At 36.9% G+C, this 18,693-nt stretch overlaps 1 protein-coding gene across 5 annotated transcripts in view; it reads left to right on the top strand.

The window, feature by feature from the left end:
• The first annotated feature begins 306 nt into the window (after window positions 1-306).
• Window positions 307-18,693, top strand: part of KIAA1958 (KIAA1958 ortholog) — a 64,368-nt gene continuing 45,981 nt past the window's right edge. For 2 of the 5 annotated variants that reach the window (XM_087926522.1, XM_087926520.1), the window contains exons 1-2: window positions 307-736; window positions 2,561-2,586. The gene's annotated coding sequence lies outside the window, so the exon portion shown is untranslated. Of the gene's footprint in view, window positions 737-1,332; window positions 1,831-2,560; window positions 2,587-18,693 lie in introns of those variants that run through there. The other 3 variants (XM_087926523.1, XM_087926518.1, XM_087926519.1) reach the window with 2 other exon arrangements.

Genomic DNA, 18,693 nt, shown 5'->3' with positions numbered 1-18,693 from the left:
CCTTCCTTCCTTCCGTGTCACATTGCCGGCTATACCTTTCCAGGGGGATGTTTGTATTACGGAGGTTGCATTACATTGTGCTTAACTCACCGGGCATTATCTGACGCGTTCGCGCCTCTGCTCTTCCATTGGACCTTAAACGTGAGGGGCAGGGGAGCCTTTTTTCGTGCCTTAATCGCAGGTCGTGTGTGTGTGCGTGTGCGTGTGTGCGCGCGCGCGCGCGTGTGTTGGGGAGGTGGCGGCAAAGACTGGCAAAGCAAGTAACAAGGGGGGGAGAGAGAAGATGTGTGAGTGTGTGTGGTACTTCCTGTGGTATATTTATGGCCAGGGCTTCGATTTCCGGTAGCTGATACGGGCTCTCTCCCCGGTGTCTCACCCAGCGTTTAATAATATCGCCGAGAAAGGAGGCGGGGAGCTGTCGGAGAACACGCACACAAACACACGGGGTGGGGTGGGGGGTTGAGGAGGAGGGGGAGGAGGAAGGCGGGGAGCTGCCAATGAGCGGGGTTGAAATCCGCGCTCCCCTCGCCCAGACACAACACTTCTTTTTCCCCCCCACCAGCCTAAACAACCTCCGATTTATAAGAAGCAGCCCATCCAATATCGCCCATAGACCGCGGTCTCCTCTTTCCTCCCCCTCCTCCTCCTCCCTCCCTCCCCTCCGCTCTCCCCGTCCCTCCCTCAAATATCACGCGGGGGGACCAAACATCGCATTCTTATGGACGGGCACGTGCAGGTAGGTGGATCTCAGCCCTGTGGGGAGCTGGAGGTCGGGCTGGCGAAGGTCTTGGGGATGGGGAGAACCCCTCTCCCCGCCCCCACCGGGTGGGAGACGGGGGAGCAGCTTCTGGGAAGTTAGGACACCTGGCTGGGCGTAAAGAAAAAGCAAATCCGGCTCTCGTGGGGGTGGTGGGGGTGATGCGTGGGTGGGAAGGCAGCTCTTGCAAGACGGGATGAAATCGCTTGCGAGTGGCAGCAGCTGCTTCTCATCCTTTGGAGGCGAGGAAAGGAAGAGAAATAGGGCAGTTATAGAATGGGGGGAGGGAGGGAACATAGATAAGAGGGTCGTCCCCCCCCTTTTTTTTTGTTTTTTGAGGTGTAAAGGAAACCTCAACACTTTTCTCCTAGAGAAGGACCAGTGCAAGAACCTTGCAGAGCTGCGCCCTGGACTTAGTGAATACTTTAAAAAAATAATCAGAGTTTGTTTTGCTTCTGTGTGTGTATGTGTGTGCCTGGGGATGTAAGTTTATTAGAGCATGAAAGGAATGAACTGCAGCCTCCCCCTTTCCCCCCCCCCCTTCCTTCTCTGGCGGGATTGGAAGACAGCTGATTGAAGAAAGGGAGGCATCTTTTGTGGTGATGGTGGTGGTGAATCAAAGGCACACAAGTCGGTGCCTGTTGAAGCAGAGAGTAGGGCTGAATTTGGACCTGCCCACCTGCTTATGGGCAAGGAAATAGAAGCAAGGATGTTTGGGGTCATGAAAAAAAAGTATATCTTCGGTAGAAAAATGATGATTTGATTAAACAGAGAGAGGTTGGAATATGCCCAAGAAGGAAGCATTACAGTAGTTGCTTTGTGCTGGAAGTCAGAAAGTGACTGAGGATGTCTAGAGACAGGTGTACCTGTAACAAGGTTAGTTGTATATACAACTAATATAGCAAATGGTGTGTTTCTGTAGCCAAGGCACAGACTTAAACTGTATATATGCACATAATAGAGCTGGTAAATGTGGCAGGACAGGCATCTTAACATGAGTTCCAAAGAGGCTGATCCCGTCTAACAATGGCCAAGCAGAGGCTCCCATTGAGTTTACTGAAACTCTCACCCAGGTAAATGATCTTAGGGCTAAATTTTCTGGATGCATTTGTTTGGTTCGAGGCAGATAATACAAACTGGAAAAGTAGGATATTGTATGCTGGGACACAGCAAGCAGAAAGATACTTGGGCAGAGCTTCCCTCCTTTCTTTCTATGACAGTTTTTGCAATGAAACGCGAGACCCTGTGTCTGATTCCTGGAATTTTACTCTGCAAAAAGTTTTTCTTTAGTTTGACTTTAAAAGGAAAGACGGTGAGAAGAAGAAAAAGAAATGGGAGAGTATGGAAACAAAGTTACAAGGAAAAGCTTTCTGCTTTGTTAAATGAAGGGTCTGGTCATCAGAGTTTAGAAAGGAAGGTAAATTCCTCTGGCTGTTTTGGAATTCTTACATACAAGTTCAACAATTATTGTTTTTAACGGAAGAAAAGAAAAAAAGGAGAAGGCAGAAGTATTTATTGTCTGGTAATCTTGTGCACAGGAACTGAAGTCTGGTAGCATATTCATTCATTACAGCCCTCTAAATTGTTTAAATTGATATTCTATTCATGCTTACGTGTACTTCGACCCAATTGATTGTACTGAATTCAGTACCTTTATATCTGGCAGTGCATACATAGACAGAGATCCAGAAACTTGAAAAGAAGTTAAACCTGCTTTTCTGCCAACAAAAAAGGAAGGTGCACAGTAGCAGTATTTGTATTCATCCCTCAACAATGCAGAAATGCTAATTGTTTTTTTTTCAGAATGAATTAGTGAAATTCAACTCACGGTAAGCATGGAAACCTCTGTTACAGAGATGTGACTCCAAAATAGGTTTCTTTATCCAAAATTCTTGTTCCTTTTTTTTTCTCTGTTAATAAAGACTTGCAGAACAGCGGTTTATATAATGGCAGTTGCTAACCATGCATTGTCTTCAGTAAGATAGTTTAGATTCTTATGCGGTTTACTAAGAGAGCCTATGAGCAGAATTTTCATTATTTCATATGCAGGATCTGCATATTCTAGTCACATTCATTAACTCTGAAGTCATCTTTTTATTCCCACACTGCATTCAGCAGCCATCATCCATTCTATTAAGTGAAGCTATTATTGTGTTGATGAATTAATTATAATGTGGGTGATCTGATATTTCTATTGATATTTGTATAAATTATGATACTATCTAGGTTAAATATTGCTATAAATATAGTACCTTATTAAAAAAAGAAAAAACAATTCTTATTTACATCTTGGTGATAGTTCTTTTGAGTTTATTGGATTAAAATCCTAGTTATATTTAATGCTTGTTCATTAAATAAACCTATATTAATATAAGATTCATGCTGAATCAAACCAAATAACAATGGTTTGTGCTTAGCAATCATCCAGATATCTACAGAAAATCCAAAAGCTGGACAAGAGTTTAGTTACAACTTCCAGCCCATACAGGTAGTTCTTGACTTACAACCACAATTGAGTCCCACATTTCTGTTGATAAGTGAAACAGTTATTAAGTGAGTTTTGCCCCTTTTTGTGCCACATTTGTTAAGTGAATCACTTTCAGTTATTAAGGTAGTAACACAATCTGACTTTCCCATTGGTTTTGCTTGTCAGAAAGTTGCAAAAGGTGATAACATGAACTGAATTTTACCAGATGACTCCAGATGTTCATATTATAGAAATAGCCTATTTCTTTCATAGCATGTTTTATTTATAAACATCTTTTCATTCCTATTTGTTATATTTTGTGTTAACCAAATATTTCATTTTTTTCTTACAGAACATTATACTATCATTGTATTTTAGGGTTATCAATTTTCTATCCACTTTTTCTCAGGTCTTCAGTATGCATTGAAGTATAACTGGACTTGTATACAGTATTTTGTGTTTGGCCATACCTATCTGTTTGTAGGGTACTTACATTACATTCATTTGCCATTTTAATGGTTCTTTCCCATATAAGAAAGTTAAAGTAAAGCTCTTGTTATAGTTTTTATTTCATTTACTCTAAAGCATTTGGTATCATCAGCACACGTGGATCTGTCAATGTTCATCAGTTATTCCAGATCATTCGAGAAACCTTTTCCTGAAACAGGACCTAGGGAGATCCCATTGTTTATGTCCTTTCAATAGAACGGTTTGTTATTTTTTTTAAAAAATGGATCCCTGCTTCCTGTTCTAAAACTCAACAGTAAGACAACTTCTTCTCTTATCCAAAGATTGCTAACTTTGCTGAAAATTTTTTGATAAGGGAGTTTTTAAAAATCATCTAAAAGTTTGTATATGAACCACAGTTGTTTGTTGACATCTTGAAATACTATCTTAGATGATTTACACCTTGCTTTTCATTGACTGACAAAATAAAATACTGAAGCAATACAAAAAGTTAAAAAACATTTATTAGAGTTAATTAGCTAGTCAACTAATAGTTAAATGTCAATTAAATGCCTATGTGCAGATTTTATAAATATTAAGAAAACAGAGGCTAAATGAGTTCCAGGAAGGTCAATTGCACAGTCTGGAAGCAACATGCAGGATAAGACTTTCTTCCACATGCCAGAAAGAGAAAGCAGTAGACACCATGAATAGGTTCTTGCCTGCAAATATTAATAGTTTCATTTAGAAGAGATAATATCCTAGATAGCTAAACCCTACATTGTTCGAGATTTTAAAAGTTTGTACCAACAGCTTAAGTTATGGCTGGTGATCAGTTAGCAACCCAGTGAAGAACTGAAGATTGGGTTCACAAATTTCAGTAAATGATTTGTTTTAACTATGTTACTCTATTTAATCTAGAAACTTTTAGAAACTTTCCACAGAAGCAATTCTTAGCATAACCTGGATCTTGCTGTGGCAATAGTAAGACTGCTGGCATCAAATGTTACTGTTCAGACTCTCTTTACTATTTTATGACTAGCTAAGTTTCTCAGCATGGATAACAGAAGGAAAAAATTGCATGAATTATGGCCTGGAACAAAGCCAAGAAGATGAGGACAAAGAGTAAATTGTCAGGCCCTTCTAGTGATGCTAAAAAAATAACCTTGAATAAGCCTCCAGGTAAAAGAAGAGGTAGCCTTAATGAATCCGTTGGCTCTTTTTCAATAAGATCTGTCCTTTATGTTTAATGATATTTATATTTCTTTATAATGATTTACCCAGAAGAGATGCTAAACTAACCAGTCTGTTAAGTTCTTGAATCCCTCTGCACCTTTATTGGCCACTTCCCAAGTCTTTAATACAGAAGTGTGTCTTAATAAAATCTGCAAAACTACTCCTCATTGAATGTTAGATTACAGCAAAAAGGCCTATGTTCCAATTTTCATGAAATTAATTGGGTGATCTTGGACAGTTACTATTTCTCAGATTTACCAACTTTAGACAATTGTCTGTATTAAACATGGCGTTCTATTGGTCCATGGTGACACAATGGTTAGAATGCAATATTGCAGGCTAACTCTGCCTACAGCCAGGAGTTTGACCCTGACCAGCTCAAGGTTGACTCAGCCTTCCATCCTTCCGGGGTCGGTAAAATGAGGACCCAGATTGTTGACTCTGTAAACTACTTAGAGAGGGCTGTAAAGCACTGTGAAGCGGTATATAACTCTAAGTGCTATTTCTATTTCTATTGAACTTCATGTAGGAAGGACAGGATAATAGTATAAAACTACTTGAAAATGTTCAAGTTCATACAGTATGAGACTGAAAGAATTTGGAGCAGTTATTCTAATGCTGATAATACCTCAGTGAGATTATATGTACCAGATATAAATTCTATTTCTATATTTTCTATTTGAAACCCTAGTTATTACACTATATTTCTGCTCTGTCAACAGTCTTATTTCCCGGACATACGTAGGATATAAGATATTGATTTTTATTACATCATTGACCAGTACAAAGATCTTCAGAGCTTTTCATTTCACAACACTTTTCATCAATCAAAAGAAGTTAGATTACTTCTTGAGTTATATTTGAATAGATTATAAAATTATTGTAAAATTAAGATTTAAAAATAAGTAAAACATGCATTAATTCTCACTTAATTTGGTGTGACTGTCATACATCCTTTAAATTACTATTCAGGTTTTTGTCATAAGTGTATATTTGCTTGTAAAGCATTTTGGATCATTTTAACATTATGTATACAACATTGCTTTTAAATACATTGCCATGTGTTATTGAAAGGATTATTTGGCTTTGCTTCCATTTTATTTGTGGTTACGATCAAACGTACTTTGTTAAGGTTTGCTATAAAATTCCTCTTGATGTTACTGTAATTGGATTCTTCAAAGGAGTAATGCAATGAATCTTAATTAAGTGATAGAAATCTGATGCCTTAGCATATCTTTTTTTAACCATAGTAGTCTAAGACAGGATGGAGTTTTTGACAATTGTTTTATTCATCACACAGCAATAAAACTGAAATTATTACATTAAGGCTCTCTCATTATGTGGCTAAATCTGTCCTACTTTCCTCTCTGTGGTATCTGTGCTTGCAAATTTGCATCAACATACATTTGCATTTGGTTTTATTTGTTCAGTATTTTGCAAAAAACAGTGGGCATTATGGTGGTGGCACAGTGATTAGAATGCAGTGTTGCAGGCTAACTCTGCTCACTGCTAGCAGTTTGGTCCTGATCAGCTCAAGGTTGACTCAGTCTTCCGTCCTTCCAAGGTCAGTAAAATAAGGACACAGATTGTTGGGGGCAATATGCTTTGTCTGTAAATTGCTTAGAGAGGGCTGTAAAGCACTGTGAAGCGATATATAAATCTAAGTGCAATAGCTATTGCTAAAAACCCAATTTTTGCTACAAATATTTTTTACTTTGAGGCTTGCAATAATTTAGCTGCTGCAGATAACCGGGCCCCATCTACAGTGTATTGCCTATGTTCCTTGTGTACATGTTGAAAGGTTGCCTAGCTAATCTCCACTGATATTAGCCCTATTAATGTTGGCACTACTACTATTTGTCTAAGCTCTTTCCTTTAAAACTATCTTCATTACCTATAATTCCAACCAGGTGGGTTGCAGGGACAGCTTAAAGAGGCAAAGTAGTATCACTAACTTTTCTAGATAGATTATTGTTATTAAACACATGCAGGGATATGTATTTAAGGGAGGTATTAATTGCTTGCAGCATCTTTCCATGCTGTTTATATTTATTAAATATACAAACACATACACTCAAGCAAAATAGTTATAGGATTTAGTATACAGTAGTTGTTCCCTTCCCTTTGTAAACTGTTATTGAAGATCTAAAGATCTGGGACAGGGCTTTTCAAAGGACAGTACCAAATGTGCCAAAAATTATAGATTCAACTCAACCAACTCTTTAATCAGTCTTTTAGTTTAATCTTAAAAAGCAAACATTATTGTATTATTAGTCCATGGGAAGAATATTTTTTTAAATTGTATGCTATCCTAAAGAGAGATTCTTTAAATTGTTTTAACAACACAATAAAATATTTTTAAAAAATTAAATATGATTTGAAATGCATAGTATAATAATGAGACACTCCAATGTAAGTTTTAAATAACATTTCATAACTTTATAAATAACTAATGATAATAATGAAAAACTAATTTCAATGACATTTCAGATCCTACTCTTACCTACTTGCAACTTTTTAATTATATTTTATTATTTTATTACTTTAAAATATATTTTTCATTTTCAAAATAGTTAATAACTTAAATTCACCGCAGAATAATTGCTAAGCAAAATGTTTCATTATGAGGGCGGCAGTTCATTTATTCCCAAGATCTGTGCTAACCTTTGGACCATTTTGCTCCTTTTTTTCTTTTTTGAAATATATATTTGAAACACGTTTGCCCAATGTATGTAATTCATTATATTCAGTTTGGTCTTCTAGTGAAAGCACCAAAATGGGAGACCTTGAGTTCAAGTCCTGCCTTAGCCATGAAAGTCCACTGATGACTTTGGGCCAGCAATGCTCTTTCAGCCCAACTTACCTCACAGGGTTGTTGTGGGAAAAATTGTAAGAGGAAGGTATATTGGATAAGTTTGCCTCATTCACTTATTTGTAAAAATAATAAAGGTTGGACACAAAGAAATAATTAAAATCAAAATACAATAAAAATGCCTTTAAAGTATATTGCCTGTTTTCAGAGAAAATCTGAACATTTTTACATTTTTAGTTAGCCCTAATTAAATATATTGTTATATCTGGCTACTGATATCAGTGGAACTTAAAGGGACTTAATTTTACTGAACTGGGTCTACTGAGTTTACATTAAATGGAAACTTCTCCAAAACTGATGACTGTAACCATCCAAATACTTTGGAGCAACAACTGCTTATAATTGCCTTGATCTTTTTGTTTTAAATGTGCATCTATGTAGGAGCCATATGTGTATGTAGTATATGAAAATCAGCATTCCTTAATAAACTCATTTGTATCTCAACAATTATACTGTATTTGTTTCCTTGGTAACAAATATACTACACAGATTCCTTAATAAGATTCTTAATCTGCTAGCAACTTTGTATATTGTCTTGCTTAATAATTGTTTTCTTGAACTGCATATTAGGTCTGGTTATATGACAGTTGATCCATATGCTATTAAAGATAAATCAAAGATAAATTATCTTTGAAAAATGGGATCCTTTCACAGATGAGAATACTTTGATACTGATGGGCACATTGAATGAGAGTATTGTATGGAATACTCCTCAGCAGCCCCATTTCCTTCGGTACTTCCAGAAAATATTAAAAGATTGTTCCTCCAAGCATTGGCTAAAGTGAGACTGAAACCTGGTCAATGTAAATGTTCATGTGCATAGAAGTCTTGTTTTGAATTGCTGAGAACTGTTTTAATGTTATATTTTATTGTCCCACCACCCAGGCTTACTGTATATTAGATAAGTGACCATATAATTCCTTTGAAATGAAAAAAATAAATATTAAAATAAAGTAATATAAAATGTGCAGTCTATTTTAGTATCAGTAGATGAGCTGGGCTGAGCTGGAAGGCGAGATTAAACGTGTCATAACTCTGGAGTCATTATGCAGCCACAGGACACCCAATTCTAAGTGCTTGTGAATTTTATTGACCCCAAACTTTGACTGTTAGTTGACCAAATTCTTGTGAAGAGATTATTATCTCAATTATCTTGTAATAATAAAATATTCTGTGCTTTGAACTCAAGCAATGCTTCTTGTCATTTGCACATGACAATATTTCATATAAAGGTACAAACGTACAGCATGTTTTGTCTATGTATTTTGCTACTGGATCTAAACACCATATGCTACTGGATCTAAACACCATAGCACCATATTACTGCTGTTGCATGTGGTATCACAGTGTGTCACAGAGATTAGGAATCTAATTATAACCTGAACTATTCTTCTGGAAAGTAAATATAAAATGGAAATAATAAAATAATATCTATAATGCAATCTCTTAACCTTATAGGATAAAGGCATGTGAGTGATGGTTTCAATACTCCTGTTTTCTTTTAGAAGAGAAATTAATCTCTTTAAGTATTAAATAAAATCAAATTTTAATAAATGGAAATACATAGAATAGTTTTGTTAGACCATATGAATGTAGTGGATCTGCTATAATTTGTGAACATATTAATTTATTGAGGATATTAAAAATGAATTATTGTGGACAAGCCAATATCATCTGCCTAAGTAACCAATCCTTTTACATAACGCTGACAGCCAAATTAATAAAAAAATTATATGAGCTGTCCAATAAACATGAAAATATATTTTGTTAAATCAATCTTATTTTAAAATAATAATATTTATGAACCATTGATTTATTAGTATAAGATATAATAGCTGTAATTTGATTAAAGAAAGCCTAATTGATTGTCCTTACCATAAACATTTTCTTAATTACTTATCAATAAATAATGGAGTCAGGAGTAAAACTCTTCTAATTGAAAATCAGTAAAATGGAAAATCTCTGGATTAAGTTAAAAAAAAAAAGCAAATGGGGAAATGTACCAACTTCAGGAAGAATCCAAAAGGTACATTCTCACTGGACTTTAGTCTGGCTTCAGTCTTTTCTCTGTTAAGCAAATACATTTTTTCTTAGCTTTTTGTTGTTTATTTATTTATAAAAATTAGTAAATAAATTATGGCTGTTGGGGGAAATATTAATTCTTTTAAAAAGCTGCTTGTTGTACCTCCCTTTTCATGCTTTTACTTTGTAAATAACATTTACTATTTGTATATACATTTGAATATGTGTGTGTATGTATACACACACATACACATACATACATGTATATATATATGTATTTGTATATTGTCAAGCATTGGGAAAATCTGGGGATTCAGGCAGTTCAAATAAGTATAAAGATACATTGCAAGCTTAAGCTCTCTACAAGAATCTGAACTACTAACAGCCAAGAGAAATTTGCAGGAGATAAGAGTAGAAGGAATTCAAGGTGGGCTGGACTTAGATGTTTTGTGGGCGTGCAGGGACTCATACTAGTGCTGCATTTGACCCTCGAGCTCAGCCTGGTCATCTACCTCTATATATGTATGTATGCAAGTGCATAGATTGTATATCAATGTCTTCAATATCTCATATGATTTCTTCTCGTCCTCAAATATTTTTTTCCATTGGGTCTGATCTCTTTTCCTCAATCAAAATTAGCTGCAGTGTGCAGGACTAATTCTTCGGTTTTGCTCCTCTTCTGTGTATCATGGATTCAATCATTACATGATCAGTTACTTACAATTCTGCAACTGATTATTCTTGGTATGAGGTTAGATACTAAATAATAGCCCCCCCTTGTTTCCTTCCCTCACTTCTGACAAATGAAGCTGTCAGTGACAGCAGAGAAGGATTTGTTGGACCTTTGACTTTTGGCAGAGTTAGATTCCCAGCAGATGTCAGGATAATTGAAATCTCCTATTATCACTATTGCATGCCTATTTGAAAGACTAATGCAAAAAGGCCCCATCTGTATCTTTGGCTGTCGAAGTGATCTATAACAAACTCTGACAACTGTATCCCTTCTGTCTTTCTCCTTTTATTCTTAAACAGAATAAACTCCTTTTATTCTTTTCAACAGGATTTCCATGTTTTGATTATTGAATTACTGTACAAATGCATTTTTTCTTTACATACATTGCAAGCCCCCTCTCTTCCCTTTCTCCTGGTTTAGTCCTTTTCTAAATAAATTGTAACCTTCCAGTGCCATAGGTCAATCAATTAGAAGTTTTAGTTCTATCGTATGTGTTTTTAATCCAGGCAATATTTTTTCTGTCTACTGATTATGAACTTATAAAACATTTAACGGAAGGTCTACCACTCCCAAAATGGTTGGTCTATCAACAGGGTCTCTTTCCATTTAATTCATCATAGTTAATGATGATAAAACTATATATATGCACTTTTCTATTTTACATTTTTCTTGGATCTTTTTTTTAAAATTTTAGTTTTCTATAATTTGCTAGTTTCCAGAAATATCACCCAGTCTTTAAGTATCCCTTTTGCCACAAATGTAATATGCTACGTCTGCATTATGTTGCTTACTAATGTATTCTGACCTTTCTGTGTTTTAACAAAAAAAGGGTTTTTTTCCCTTCGTTTTACACAGATTTTTCAAAACAGACTGAATAGTAATCCTTTTTTTATTTCAGATATGAAAAGTATTAACTACCTTATTATAGAATTACTTTGAGGTAAGAGGGTCAGCCTATAAATTTTATAAAATAAAATAAATAAAATAAATATTCCAATATAGTGCTTATTAAGGATCCCAACTGTTCTTGCTTCTGTGTCTGCCCCTCTATTTTTTATTTTTTATTTATCTTTATCTTTAGAGTAGAGCGTAATTGAAATTGATCCAAATGTATTGTTTTTATTGTCTTATATAAACTATATTAATGGCCCCATCTAAGCATTCTTTTAATAGTTTTACTGGGTACAAAATTGTTTTCTTGGTTTGGGATACAAAGACCTAATCATTTTCCAGAAAAATAAATTGCCTCATTTAAAAACCTTTATGTACTGTTTGTCTAAAAAAATTATATAAAACAGTGGCCCAATATTTCTCAACCAAGGCAACTTTAAGATATCTGGACATCAATTCCCAGAATTCCCCAGCGATCCATGGAGAAATGGCTGAAACAGCCTCTTCTTCAGAAAGATCATCACAGATCTCATAAGATCTACTACTTTCACTCATTTTGCAATGATTTCGTGAATAACTGTTCTCTCAGTTTCCCTTATTTACCAGTTATTTCAAAAACTGACTCAAAAAAGTGTATTGAGCTTTCTCAGGGACATAGATGGTAAAAGTCCTGGCAATAGTTATGTAAATTTTAAAATTATAGCATTATCTTTTTATGTTGATCTTTCACAAATTCAGCTCCAGTCTGTTTGAAATTGTATCTGTTTTTCTTCAGTCTCCTGAGCCTACATTGTTCCTTTGAAATCTCCCAATATTCAATATTTGGCTGATGTTGGAGTTTCATTTTTGTTTGTGTGTGATTCTGTGTTAGGAACTCTTGTTTAGTCAATAATAGCTTCTTAATTTAGTTTCTTTCTAATGAACCCAGGTAGTTCTCCAGTTACAACCACAACTGAGCCCAAAATTTATGTTGGTAAGTGAAACACTTAAGTGAATTTGTCCCATTTTATGACTTTTCTTGCCATAGTTGTTAAGTGAATCACTGCAGTTGTTAAGTTAGTCATACGGTTGTTAAGTGAATCTGGCTTCCCTATTGACTTGTAAGAAGGTCGCCGAAGGTGATTACGTGACCCCTGGGACACAGCAACCATCTTAAATACAAGTCAGTTGCCAAGTGTCTGAATTTTGATCACATGACCATGGGAATGCTGCAATGGTTGTAAGAGTGCAAAACAGTCACAAGTCACTGTTTTCATTGTTGTAACTTTGAACAGTCACTAAATGAACTGTTGTAAGTTGAGAATTACTTGTACTCTGTCCTTCACATTCCATTATTAAGGTAGATTTGTTTAAAGTTCAGAAACTAGCAGCCATTTCTGTTTAGATCAATGCTTTTTTAAAAACAAACAAACAAACCACTTGTCTTCTAGGTACTTCCTCTGCTCTTTTTAAGTTTCTCTAGAGACTTTGTGAAAGGTTCTTTGTTCTCCTCGATCTTTCTTAGTGTTTCTGAATCATGCTTTGTTTTAGCTTTCCAGTCAAGAAAATCCTTACTTCTTGAAATCATAGTCTACCACTCTGCTATATTTTATAAATCAGGATTCATGTGGTCGAAAGTGTTCCAATTTTGTCCTTGATTTATTTTGGGAATAAGTATACTTCGAAATCTCACCATCTCTGCCCCAAGGTAATAAATTTTCTTCACTGTTAAATTGAAACACTATGCACCCGTACTTGACAAGACAGACTACACCAGAGTGTAATTTCCTGCTTTTGTTAATCTTCTCTACTTTCCCCTATTTCATCTGTTCCAAGCCTCTGCTGAATGGGGTTTGATGGGGGCTGATTTTTGTGCAACACGGAAGAAGCAAAACGAGTACTGTTCTCCCCAAAAGATGGGGAAAAAAACATTTGTCAACATAATGCAGCCATAGGAATGGGGCAGTTTTGGCTGCAAAAGTATTTCTCCCATCATTAGACTCTTCCTTCTATCCCCCAATCTGTCGTAACTTGAGTTGTATCAAGTTTTTTGAAAACTCAGATTAAGTGAATAAGTCACAGGCAGTACTTTAAGGTTGAACTTCTTTCTTCAGTTGGTTTTTTATAGCAACAATTATTGATTTCCAGATTCCTCTTGTTCTGTTTGGAGGGCAGAAGCTATTTCAGCCTAGGATAAGTTGCTAACAACTGCAAAATTAAAGCTCTCACGGTATGGCGGGGTGAGCAATCGAATGCTATCATGTGTTTTTTTCCAGTGAGACCAGCCTATCAGGACAACCTGGCCTACCCAACTATGGGACGGAGCATATTGCTTCTGCTATTGCCTTTCAGCCCCAACACAAAAATAGTTTGTCGTGAAAGCGACTGCCTGCGAAGGGTCCTGGATTAGGGCTGAAAGGTGAAAGCAGAAGCAATATACTCTATCCCGTATTTGGGTAACCAGGTTGCCCTGATAGACTGGTCTCACTTTAAAAAACACTTAATCTCTCCCCTGGTATAGCCAACAAAGCGAGGAGAGCCCATGGCTTAGAGGTTAATACATCTACCTAATAGGCAAGTAGACCGGGTTTGAATCCCAGAAGGGTATGGTTAGCTGACGAGAGCTAAATAGCTTCAAATAGATGTATACTAATCTCCCTTTATTTCTTTGTCGTAAATATAAATTCAACACAGAAATAATGCTATCGTGCAATTCTGACATATTAGATCTCTACTGAATCTTCAGTCAGAGCTGAAGTGGTCAAGAGAGCTCCAGATTCAGTCTGGTCCAGAGGTGGTATTCAGCAGGTTCTGACCTGTTCTGAAGAACCAGTAGTGGAAATTTTGATTAGTTCAGAGAGCCGGAAAATACCATCTCTGACTGGCCTTGCCCCCCATCCATTCTCTGCCTCCCGAGTCCCAGCTGATTGGCTGGGTCTTCTTTTGTTGCCCTGCACAGGAGAACGGAGCCGGAAAGCAGGTTAATGGGGTGGGGAAGGAATGGGATTTTGCAGTATTCTTCCCCTGCCACACCCACCAAGCCACACCCACCAAGCCACACCCACCAACCCACGCCATGCCCACCAAACCACGCCCACAGAACCAGTAGAAAAACTTTGAGTCCCACCACTGGTCTTCCTCTATATGTCCACTGCTACTTCAAGAAGCTAAACTCTTGTAGGTCTTGCATGGTAGCTAAGCAGGGTCAGGAAGATATATGTTTGATTTAAGGAGGTATTGTGGAGAGCTGCAAGATGTGGTTTGCTTAAAGCCTGGTGTATTTTGTAAACTGAAGATCAACCAAATCCAGCCTAAGTTTATTCATATAGATCTATAGCTTGTCCTGAATCAAATTGGATTACAAATATCCTGTTTGGCAAGAGTTAATTCTACAGCTTTTAGGAAATGAAGTTGGTGGAAACCATATTTGTTCATGTACCCATAACGATTCAGAAGAAGTGTGGCTTCTGAACACCAATACACTGGGTACCTTCTTCAAACCAGAAACACAGTTTGTTGTATCTTGTGCATGAAATGTGTGCATGTTTCTAATTTTAAGCTGATTAAAAGCTGTCCATGAGTCATGTTGCATTTCCTTCCTGTCAAAAATCTGTAAGCAATTTCCAACTCATCCAAATATTTTGCAACCAAGTATATTATTAAGTAAGCAATTGAAGCATCCTAATATGCTAATCTGCTGAAAATTAAGATTGCTCACCTTCTGGGTATAATCAGAAAGAACTGTCTGGCATAGAAGCATATGAAAATGAAATTCTACTGGTATGAAAAATACTCCATTATGCCAGACGTGAGGTTTGTGAATTACTTATGTATGGAAGAAGTACAGCATTACTGTGCACAGAACTAGATAATTTATAGGCAAGGTTGTTATTAAACATAACCTTAATTTACATGAAATGTGTTATTCTTTAATTGGTCCTTTTAAGCAAGCTGCACCTGCTTTAATAAGCACATCATGTTGTTTGTGTGTATTGTATGTGGTTTGTTTTTTTTAAAAAAGAATGCTTAAAATCTGTTTCCCTTGGTTTTTGATTAAAACAAACAGAAACTTTATATAATCATATAAAGATTGTGTTATAGCTTCTGTGTGATTATCCTTTATTAAACAGATTGCTTGTTTAAGAAGTCAGTAATAGTTTGTATTGTTCTCTGATTGGTATGTAATGCCTGGATTTTTTTCCCCCCACCACTAAAAGTTAGACTTTTCAGTTAATGGGAGTAGAGAGGCGAATAGGGTTATTAAAACCATTCTGAAATTTGTGTTCTTTTTTTTAATGACAGAACCCTTCCATTTCCACCCTTTCTTAACCTACTAATCCACTAAGATTTGCTTACCAGTGGTTCTGACAGCATGTAGACACACTAATCGGGTTAAAGGTTACTATTTGGAAAATGTGGAGTCCTTGCTCAGAAAGTGCCTGATCTGGGGGCTGAGAGAGTAATGGTGAGCTCCCTTAGGGCTACCAGAATAATATCAGGGAGCATTAGATGGAAGAAAAAGAGACAGTTTGGTCTAGTAGTCAAGGCACCAGACTAGAACATGGGAGGCCATGAGTTCAAGTCCTGCCTTAGCCATGAAAGGCCGGTCTCTGCTCTCTCCTCCTCTCTCTCTAAGCCCAACCCACCTCACAGGGTTGTTGTTGTGGGGAAAATAGGAGGAGGAAGGTACGTTGGATATGTTTGCCACCTTGAGTTATTTGTGAAAATAATAAAGGCAGAATAAAAATAAAGAAGAAACGCTAGAAAAAGACATAACAAACTTTTAGTCACCATTTGTGGGCCGTTCGGGTTCCTGCAGCCCTGAATTTCCTTTGACGGATAGAAATGAAACAAAGACAAGAGTCTGGAAAGCTATCTGTCCTGAATGCAATGGGATCTCCTGTCTTGGGCAGGGGGTTGGATTGGAAGACCTCTGTGGTCCTTTCCAGCCCCGTGATGATGATCAATGGCGGATTAAGGCTCACTGGTGCCCTAAGCACTGACAAATCTTGGTGTCTCCCTCCTTCATACATACTGTACAAACGAAGCCATAATCTTATCTTTGTGGTGCCCCTTTGGGGCCTGGTGCCCTAAACACATGCTTCATGGTTAATACACCAACTGCCTTTGATTCTGTAATTCTGTATCCCCAGGTAGCTGGCAACCACTCATTGAAAATGTTTAGCGGGTTACGAACTCATTTTGGATTGAGGAGTTTTGGTGAAAACTTTCTCCGTTGGCTGCAATTTTTATTGTACCATGGTAGTTTCTATTAGCTGGAGTTTAGAATTGGCTTTTAAATAACAGCTTTGATTATGGCATTCTTGAATTTCTTGCTAACAGTTTCAGGTAGGTTTGAAGTGATACAGGGTTACAATTTCGAGCCAGCCTGGCTATTGCCAAAATCATCAATCTGGGAAAACTTGTGTGTGTGTGTGTGTGTGTGTGTGTGTAGTGTGTTTCTTTCTGTCATTTTATATTTTCCCTTATTGCTAAAATGAGAGATTCAGAAATTTTAATGTTCCTGTAATTTGGGGCAAAATATCTCCTATGGAACTCGAACTTAAAACGTGAGCATCTGAGTTTTTAGTTTGCTCGTATTTGTCTCCACATTCCTCCTACAGGCAGTCCTTGATTTTTGACCAGCCATTAAACAACGATTCATAGTTATGATGGTGGTGAAAACTGGCAACTGGCTCACACTTATGATGATTGCAGCATCTTGCAGTCAAATGATCACAATTTTGTGACTTTCCCAGCTGGCTTTCAATAAGGAAAGTCAGTGGGGAAAGCCAGATTTGCTTAAGAGCCATGCGATTCACTTAATGACTGTGGGAAAAATGATCGTAAAATTGGATCTGGTCATATGATGACTCACTTCACAACTGAATTGCTTAACTGAAATTTCGATCCCGACTGTGGTTGTAAATGGAAGATCATCAGTACATATTTTGGGCTTTTAGCATACCTAATTAGGAGGCTTCAACTTGATCTTTTTGTCAATTTATTCTCTAAAGTAAATACAGCCACAATTGAGCCCAATTATGTTTATGTTGCTAAGCGAGATATTTGTGAAGTGAGTTTTGCCCTGTTTTATGACTTTTCTTCATTTTTTAAATCACTGAATCACTGCTGTTGTTAAATTAGTAACATGGTTGTTAAGTGAATCTGGTTTCCCCATTGACTTTGTTGTCAGAAGGTCGCAAAAGGGGATCGCATGACTCTGGGACACTGCAGCTGTCATAAATGTGAGTCAGTTGCCAAGCATCTGAATGAAAATGATATCACCACTGGGCAGAGGTGGTATTCAGCTGGTTCTGACCAGTTCTGGAGAACCAGTAGCAGACATTTTGAGTAGTTCAGAGAACTGGAAAATACCACCTCTGACTGGAGATTTTACAGTATCCTTCCCCTGCCACGCCCACCAAGCCACGCCCACAGAACTGGTAGTAAAAAAATTTGAATCCCACCACTGCCACTGGGATGCTGCGACAATCATAAGGGTTAAAAAGTTTTCAGTAATGTTGTAACTTCAAACAGTCACTAAGTGAACTGTTGTAAGTCGAGGATTACCTGTACATGGGAACCTTTTTGGAAAAGGGCTACCAAACAAAGTATGGAACATTAAATCTAATTCTGTAGCATCTTCTCTTCTAAAAAGATTCCTCCTCCACCACAAGTTTCACCTGTATGTGCATATCTGTTGATATTTTTTATTTATTTATTTTATTTGTCAAGCAAGTATTAGATAACAGGTATATGTATAAGCATGGTTATGAATACATGAAATGCATATGAATAAAAAAGAAACAATAGGACAGGGACGGTAGGCACGTTGGTGCGCTTATGCATGCCCCCTACAGACCTCCTAGGAAAAGGGTGAGGTCAATAGTAGGTAGTCTAAGGTTAAAGTTTTTGGGGTTTGAGGAAGAAACTACAGAGTCAGGTAGAGTATTCCAGAAATTGAGCACTCTGTTGCTAAAGTCGTATTTCCTACAATCAAGTTTACCTTGAGTTTGTATCTATTGTGTGCTCTTGTATTGTTGTGGTTGAAGCTGAAGTATTCATTGACAGGTAGGACACTGCAATGTATGATTTTATATACTATACTTAGATCAGACCGAAGACAGCATAATTCAAGGTTTTCTAGGTCTAGAATTTCAAGTCTGGTGGCATAAGGTATTCTGCAATGAGTAGAAGAGTGGAGAAATCTTCTCATGAAATATTTCTAGACTTTCTCAACTGTATTAATATCTGTTGTGTAATGTGAGTTCCAGACTGATGAGCTA

This window comes from Pseudonaja textilis, chromosome 2 (genome assembly GCF_049901715.1).
Source record: "Pseudonaja textilis isolate UNSWEBS1 chromosome 2, rPseTex1.2, whole genome shotgun sequence".
In the NCBI taxonomy this organism is placed as follows: domain Eukaryota; kingdom Metazoa; phylum Chordata; class Lepidosauria; order Squamata; family Elapidae; genus Pseudonaja; species Pseudonaja textilis.
The sequence above is the reverse complement of the archived record's forward strand: the minus strand, read 5'-3'. Positions and strand labels throughout refer to the sequence as shown.